The sequence below is a fragment of the Melitaea cinxia genome, chromosome 22, assembly GCF_905220565.1.
Source record: "Melitaea cinxia chromosome 22, ilMelCinx1.1, whole genome shotgun sequence".
NCBI lineage: Eukaryota > Metazoa > Arthropoda > Insecta > Lepidoptera > Nymphalidae > Melitaea > Melitaea cinxia.
This window is the reverse complement of record NC_059415.1, coordinates 13,653,827-13,663,323: the sequence shown is the minus strand read 5'-3', so window position 1 is coordinate 13,663,323 and position 9,497 is coordinate 13,653,827.

Sequence of the window (9,497 nt, the reverse complement as noted above, 5' to 3'; positions counted from 1 at the left end):
AACAAAAAAAATCCCAAAAGCAAATGAAACTAGGCCTAACTGTTTATTTTGTTACGTATTGAAGACTACTAGAAAAATATTATAAAAATTTAACCGGAAAATATGCAAAACTGGTGATCTAGAGTACAATCTAAATATTAATATACAAAAAACTTGTATTTCCTCACACATGGACTATCGCGATGATGAGACAACAATCCGGTTACCCGAGTTTCTGATGTAATGGTTTACTCAACAGCAGAGGCCCACCGGCCGTGTCGTCCGCCGCCGAACACGAACCTATTTCTTGCAGATCTAACGGAAGACAAGCCAACAAAATTTTTGAAATGGTATACCAACTAATGTTTATCGACATAATTAAACAAATCCTAATGGAGTTCTCTTCTATCAATTACACGCATATGAACGTAGAAACAAGTTTAAAAGGTTTGTTATCATCGTATTCATTAAGTTTATTCAGATGAATGGAGAATGGCTTCCAATGATGTCAAAGGTCGGATGATGTCGTCACGTCACGTACAATAGAGAAGATAGATTGTATTCACTCATTGCAGATAAAAATTATAAATCATTTAATAACAAATTTAAGAAGAATCATAAATTCAAAAAAATTCAATATAATACTATCCTCATTAAGTGTAACGTATTCAAACTCTTCAAAACATCGATTATGAAACAAGTCTACAGTAATTGTATCAGAGCACTGCGTCCTCAGCAACTGACCTGTGTCTCACACACGCAGCACACGCTGAGCTTTGGGGACGAGTGTTTTAATGCATAAGTTGTAAGTAGTTTTTTTCAGTTTGCTTTTTTACCCAAATAAACATTTACAACGGACATGGCTCATCTTTGATACCTCTATGTATGGAAGTGTAGGCCCAACTCTTTAAATCTTTCAATATTTAAAAGTAGCTTAGTATTGTATATTTAGTAGTCATACGCCGAGTTGCACGAAACAAAATTAAAAGAAGTAGAGATAAAACTAATTTAATCGGACGCGGACGGAGGAATATGTAATTACGTACACTTATCTATACTAATACTACTCGTAATATTATAATTGTGTTTGCTCGCAAACGAAAAAAAAACCGACTTCAATTACATCGACGAGTAATACAACGTAGATCGACGACAAAATAGTCAAGTAACTACGCGTTATCAAAGATTACTCAAAAAGTAGTTATCAGATCTCATTAAAATTTATATGTGACCACATGACAAACATCAGCTTTCGATTAAATTAAAAATTATTAAAATCGGTACACCCAGTAAAAAGTTATTGCGGATTTTCGAGAGTTTCCCTCGATTTCTCTGGGATCCCATCATCAGATCCTAGTTTCGTTATCATGGTACCAAACTAGAGATATCCTCTTTCCAACAAAAAAAGAATTATCAAAATCGGTACATCCAGTAGAAAGTTATGCGGTATAATACAACGTAGGTCGACGAAAAAAGCGTCAAGTAAAAACGCATTATTAGATATAACTTGAAAAGTAGTTGTTAGATCTCAAATAAATTTAAATGGGACCAATTGGCACACAAAACCTTTCGATTAAAACAAAATTTGTCGAAATCGGTCCACACGGGCAAAAGTTCTGATGTAACATTCATAAAAAAAAAACAAAAAAAAAAAAAAAAATACAGTCGAATTGAGAACCTCCTCCTTTTTTGGAAGTCGGTTAATAAAGGGATACAGTTTCTAACTTTGATTGTTTGTACTTTGTAGGGCGTAATCTTCGCAAATACTGATTCGATCACGAAAATTCTTTGACTAACAGAAATCTACACTCTTCGGGAGTGATATAGGCTGTATTTTATTGTTATTGAATTAAAAATTGAGTGAAAAATAATAGTATATGTAAATCAAGTCGGAGAAATACGAGCGAGATGAAAACTTTATTATATATTTGCATCACAAAAATAATAATTAACGCCCAACGAACACGGGGTGGACACGGCTCGGCTAGTGGTTTATATGTATAGAGAAAGAGTGCAGAATACTAATATTTTCTTTAAATTATGCATAAAATTATATTAAATCAATAAAAAAAAAACATTACGCACACTACCATTTATTTGACGCACACACGTATATTATTGTACTATTTTGTTGATTGTCAAAGTCTCAAGTCAAATTGAAAAAATTAAAAAAGGTTCTTTATTTTCACTATTTTTTAGCTTTTTGTAATATAAATTTTTAACTATAGTCGAATTTCGACCGCTGGGCAAACACTAGTAAAACTAAATATTCTGTGAATATTTCAAGCGTCTACCTGTTGCTGTTATCAATATCGAGCAAAAAATTACGTGTATTGTATGGTAGCACCCTTAAATATTAATTTTATTCTGCGTTTTAGTATTCGTTCTTATAACGGCGACAGAAATGCATCATCTGTCAAAATATCAACAGTCTATCTATCAAGGTTCATGAGATACAGCCTGGTGACAGACAGACGGACGGAAGGACAGCGGAGTCTTAGTAATAGGGTCCCATTTTACCTTTTGAGTACGGAACTCTAAAAACTATCTATTTAACCAGACATTACGCAATGTTCTCCGTAACTCACGACTCCATATAGACGAGGGAGGACAACCGGCGCGGCGGGGGGCGGGGGGTTGCCTCCCAACGAGACGGCCCTTTGTCTCCGTCTGATCTCTCACTGGAGGAATGAACAGACGAGACGCAGGCCACTCTGTATAAGGTAACCTCAGGTCGCATCTTTACTGAAGTGACTATATGTCTACCACGTATGTCTGTACCTGTGCCGACGGTCAAAGTTAACCAGGAATATATACGACATTTTCAGGAGCTCGAGGAGAAAGAGAAATCAATAAATGTGTATCGTCGCCTCACGTCCAGCCGCCACGTGCTCCTCCTACTGATGAGGAGCATGTGCTGACGACAGTACAGTTACACCGCCCGCTCTAATTGATTGCCACACGACGAGCAGCCAACTCGCCTGTTGCTAATTCTAAAGACATTGACACGACTGCACGCTAAAAACTGAAGGCCAAGCGCAAGTCGCCAGCGACTGCTTCGAAAAATTTACATCGTCACGATTAAACCAGTTAAAACAAATAACTCACCGAGCTCGACCGCGATCTCATATATTTTTAGTCACCGCCGCTTCGTCGATCGATGACTGCTCAGTCAAAGTTGAGCATTAACAAACAAAAACGTTACAGACACGTCGGTCCGGATTTTGGGCTAGAATTGCGACCGAATTACTCGCTGGAGCTCGCCGGGTTCAGCGCGTTTATGTAAGGTTAGGCGCGATCGCAACAAGTCGTAACGCGGCCTTTCATAACAATAAAGAATGTCCCACACGCATGCTCGCCTTTTTGCTGTGAGCGATTTAGACGTAACAATTACTGGAACCGTTGAACACGCCGGACCGGTTGCGCGACGGGCCGGACCGGCCGACGAGGACGAACTCAGAGGTTTACGTAAAAAGAAAAGTGAAAATAAATTATCAACCGTAACATCACCGGTCGGAAGCTGAAGACGATAATACTTCGACACGTTTATTATAACTCGCAATAATTTCATTGTTCCGTCCCGTCCGTGGAGAACTCCTATCGTGATAAACGGCAATCGTGATTTATTACAAACGACCTCGTTAATTATAATAATTTAAATATCAAATTATTTCAAACAAAACATGTTTTTTTTTAATTAACCTCTGCGATTAGGCTTAATTTATAAATATTTAGTTATTCATAGTTTTTCACGTCGCCTGCTGATATTGAAGGGTATTTATTCTATTTCATCTTGGTCTAGAACCGATCGCTGAACGCTCGCAAGCCTCTCGGCGGCGGTGCTCCGACTGCTCCGAGCCACACTTGGTCCAATGTTTGACATTGGTCGGCAGAGGTGGACGACCAGCCATTAGAAACACGTTTTTATTGTAATTGTTGTGCACAACACGCGGTCCAGAGTTTAATTGAATGGAGACCCTGACTAACACATTACGTCACCTTCGACTGTCTCCGTACTCCGAGGTACTCCGAGGTACTCTGAGATAGACAGTATCAGACAGATCAACTGACTTTTATCTCGCTTTCAATGTACAATTACGATTAACGCTCACGAATATAATACAACAATTAAAATAAGACTTTATTACCGTAATTTACCCGATTAGTAAAATTATTACAAATACTAGCGAATATCTTGAAACCGAGAGTGCATTGTCTGATACATAAAATATGTAGGTAAATTAAAAATAGCCAGCAATATAGGTTGGAGCCAATTTTCGGAAAGTGTAATGTTGAAATAAATCTGCCGCGATGTTGACGAGTGCAGAGTTACTGAGAGTTAATTACTCCGCCAGCGCTTTCATTCGGTTCATCTATAAGACACGAGTTATCTTATTTTCCACTAGCTGTGCCCGCGACTTCATCCGCATGGAATTTGAAGAAAGAGTTATCGTTTAGTTAGTAGTTATAAAAAAAAAATCTAAAATAAAAGTAGCCTATAAGTTACTCTTTTTACATCAGCTATCTACCAGTGAAAGTCCCGTCAAAATCGGTTTAGCCGTTTTAGAGATTAGCCGGAACAAACCGACCGACAGACATACAGACAGACAAAAGTTATAAAAAATGTTATTTTGGTATATGTACCGTGTATACATCCATATGCGTTTAGTAAAAAGCGGTTATTTTAATATTACAGACACTCCAATCTATAATATTAACACGATAAGGTTAAGATGTTTGCCTCCCTTTTGAGAAAAAAACCTCACAATGACTCCACATCATTTTATAGATAACTGCTTGCTCTAAGAAATTAAAGCTATTTAAAAAGAAAGCTTAAGTATGCTTTATGGAGAAGGAAGGTTATTTTTTTCTTCAAATCAACAAGGCGAAACCGCGGGGGCCAGCTAGTTTTATTTATTTGTTTGAATAAAGTTATCTCCATTGTAAAATTGTACCCATATATTAAGACGCTCGGAGCACAACGCAATTTTCGTCCTAATTTTTTGCAAAGTCACGTCCTCTCACGCGTCGGCGTAAACAGATCCTCTAACAAACATCACACGTTACACAATAATAAAAAAGTCAACATTGATAGAAGGTCAATCGAAAATAAATATTTGTTATTTGTTCAGACTCGGAGCGCATGTCGCCAGAACTCCCCACGTTTTAAAGCTACAACAAAGAATTACGAAACCGTAAAATCGTAAGTTATGCAAATATTTCATCAAGGTCACGTCTCTTCCAACCAATTCTGTTTCATCAAAGCGCACAGATTTATATTGGCGGTGAGGTTTTTCTCGTTAGCGCCAGTTTAGTCGAGAAATTTGAACGTGACATCAGCTCGATAGGTTATGAAAGCGACACTCGTACGAGCCTCCCTTCCTAATTAGCCGACGGAAAGGCAGTCGTGAGAAAATTTCTTCAACGCGCAGCTACCGACAGGATAACGTAATTTACTAACAATTTTCCTGTCAGATGGTCTTCGAACAAATAAAAAGTAAGTTTCGAGCGAAGCGTTCCGGCGACGAGCGCAGAGCCCGCATTACATCATTGAAGTTTGTGAAACAAAGTAGCCGCGGCCGATTGTCTGTTACGCGCTGTTTACAGTTTGTTTGATAACAAGCTGATAGGTGAGGTAACTAGCCGCCGGCTGCCGGTCAGTGGCAGCTGTTGAATATGGGAACCTGACTCTCATATCATTTTCATACACTTTGAAACTAACAACCACTCTGATGTAGTGGTGCGTTTGACATGTACGCTACAGAGCATCGACGGTTTGCAGGTTCAATTCCCGCTCCGGATGGATATTTGTATTTGTACAAGTATTGACGCCGGCGATCTTGACTCATAGTTGGTAATATATACGCCAATCCGCAGTGGAGCAACGTGGTGGATTAAGCTCTTATCCTACATGGAGAGAGGCCTATGCCCAGCAGCGGGATGTTACAGACTGAATCGTGTTTTGAAACTACCTAGTAGCTGCTTACTGTCACAAATGGTGATCATTTTAGTCACAAGTATGGCTAAATTATAAAATAATTCTTGATTACTAACAATGCAACGTCACGTCACGCGATAACAGTCAGTAAATCTAAACCCTGCACGCCCGCATGTCCGCTAGCCACAAACCGCTAATTCTTCCGTCGACTTCTCTTCACCACATCAAAGAACAGTGTTTTGTCTTTAACAGAGTGCGACGACACATCAGCTGGTGTGTCACATACTACAATGGCGTAGTTATATCACGATATTGATGACTATTATATTTGATATCTTGTCTGTCTGCTTGACTTTAGTTAAACGGCTGATACGGCTGATGAAATGTTTTATTATTATTTGGCTCACCAGAAAAACGTTACGTGAAAACATAACCAATGGTTCTATCATCTGGAAGAATTATTATGTAGTGAAACATCTGAGGACTATCGCCTGTCAGATATCAAAGATGGCACGTTTCTTATGCAGCAGATTAAATCAGGATGAGACACATTTACTATCTCTCTTTTCTTTATTGTTTTACTCACAAAAACCTGGACATTCAGTTGCGGGGGCTTTAACTTTTCCATTGAGTGACGGGATAATTATCGATTTAGCGGCAGACCGTGGAATATTTACCTACGAGCAAAAAGAGAAGTCATACTTTTTGTACGGAATGAAGGTGTGTCCAGTCACTGACAAAATTACAAGGACAGAACTAATGTCTAACATTCTTGAGGGCTACAGACTTATATATCCTGCGAAAGGGGGAAACAAGATGGCAACAGTCAGGGAATTAGAGGTTAAATGTGAAGAAATAGAAATAGGACAGCTGCGCAATGTCTATATTGGAGGCTGCTTACATACAGCGGCAAGAGATGCCCATGTAGCCTATGGCACTCGCACGACACTGTCGAGACATCTAGATGACTTAACTAAAAGAATACAGAATCAGGGAAGAAATGTGATCCTTATCAAGAGATGGTTAGAAGGTGACGCTTATGAAGATGAAGACGTGCTATTCGCTAAGAGAAAAAAGAGAAAACAAGAAAATCAAGATATAGTCTATGACGAAGGAACCCTTACTGAGTCAACAAGTTATATCTTTGATGAGTCGTTTGATCACACTGATATGGAAGACGATATTTGATTTTAATCTAGTTTACAAGAATTGTTTCTTTTTATGAATTACAGATGGCGGTATTGTATCCGACATACTTTTAACATTCGATAACGCAAAGGGTGAAATAATGAATTTCATTTATGAGAACGATGACGAAGGAACGATTAAATTCCTATACAGAAATGGAAATACCTATATACATTGTTAAGGAACGTCTCACATCTTTATTGCGTAGCAACTCTGCAACGGTTCACATCGTGTGGTCCGTACCTAATTCGTCGGTCATCGATGTGAAGTGATTGTATAAACTGTGAGTACAATAGACAATACAGTGGTGTGACAGAACGTTTAGTATAAAAGGCAATGATTTTGACATTTATTCTTCTCTTTCCCATTTTTCTTCTCGTCGTGCGAAGTGTTTGCTAAAACATTGTAATTTTGCAATACAGAATAATTTAGTCTCTTACATCTTTCATTTTTCTCCAACTCTTTTCTTCAAACAACAATAAATACAAGCAAGTTAAGCAATGCAACGAAACATACATATTATATTGGAAATAAATATTTTATACCTATATTTTGATATTGGCAACATATTTTCGAGTGCTGATTATATATTTATGTCCTGGAAAAAGGCAAATAAAGCTTTCAATTATAAATTCATATTGAAAACAAAGTTGATTGTTCTGCACAGAAAAAAAAACATGCACTCCTGAGGGCCATCTAAAATATAATGAGTCAGTTGAAGCGCATCATTAACTATCAATGCTGTTCACAAACCACTCGACAGCGTAAGCCCTGAGCAGACCGACCTCGCTCTTAACCCGCTGACGTGTGACGTGTCAGCCTCGCAGCTACCGGCAACCTCAGGCTCCGCATTTACTGCATATTGTATATATATTTCTACGTATAAAGTTACAGGCTTAGTTCACTCACTTAATGCTCAGAGACATGTTAACGATGAACGTTTCAATAGGTTCTAAATCATATCACCGGTTATTGAATATTATTGTTTTCCATTCTAGGAAATAATCGATTAGATATCGTCTTTAGTTCTTTTGCTTCTCTCATCAAATACTAAATTGCAGAGAATTGTTCTGTCACTCGTGCTGATGACGATGACGACTGTTACATTGCGATGAATTAGGATTTCATACTGTTGGGCAGGCAGGTGTGCATAGATTAGGACGTAATAAAATAACAAATTAAAACGTAACTTTCAGTAAATACAGTTGAACAAATTTTGAATTGAAAGAGATTTAATATTAACCTCGACTATTTTGAAAGTTTACTAATTTTATTTTTTTATTGTTTAAATAGAAAAGACCTTTCTCCAGAGCTACCGTTACGAAATCTTTCTAGAGAATAGTCACTGTGAGAGGTGTGTTATTACGTCGTAGATATCTATGCGAGAGTACTCTCATTTGACTAAAAAAATATAATTAATGTAGTCGCGGTATATACACATATAAAGAAAAAACATCACGGTCTGATGCGTTTATTTTGGTAAAGGTATACCTACAATTATACATACATACATAGTACATACATTGATTATACATACATGATCCCATAGGAACAAGGTGATCTGATGATGAACACGGAGACATTCAACCGAGCTTGCCAACGGCTGAGTTGAGAGTAATATAAGATATAACTTTGCAAAAATATTATTTCCACTCAAGTTATTAACGACCGTAACAGGCTGAAGCTATAAACGACCGGATGTGCTTTTTAACCGACTTCAAAAAAAGGAGGAGGTTACTCAATTCGACCGTATGTTTTTTTTTTAATGTATGTTCGGGAATAACTCCGTTGATTATGAACCGATTTTGATAATTCTTTTTTTGTTGGAAAGAGGACATCCCTAGTTTAGTACCATGATAAGGAAACCAGAATCTGATGATGGGATCCCAGAGAAATCGAGGGAAACTCGCGAAAATTCCCAATAACTTTTTAATGGGTGTACCGATTTTGATAATTTTTAATTTAATCGAAAGCTGATGTTTATCATGTGTTCACATTTAAATTTTATCGAGATCTGATAACTACTTTTTGAGTAATCTTTGATAACGCGTAGTTACTTGACTATTTTTTCGTCGATCTACGCTGTATTACTCGTCGATGTAATTGAAGTCGGTTTTTTTTTCGTTTGCAAACACAATTATCGTTCATACAGCCATAGGGTAGTACACTTCGAAATAGTGCGAATATACTTGTTTAGTTTTTTGTTTTGAACTCTTACTATATTATATAAAGTATTATTTTAGAGATTTGTGGTTTGGTTGGTCTTGAACGTGTCTCGGTAATTGTTTAAAAATTGCGTTTACCTCAATCAAACGGTGCCAACGTGACCTTAGTGTCTAAACTCCGCTGTTCGTCTGACCGTCAGTCACAGAGCTGAGTTTTTGGAAGTGTC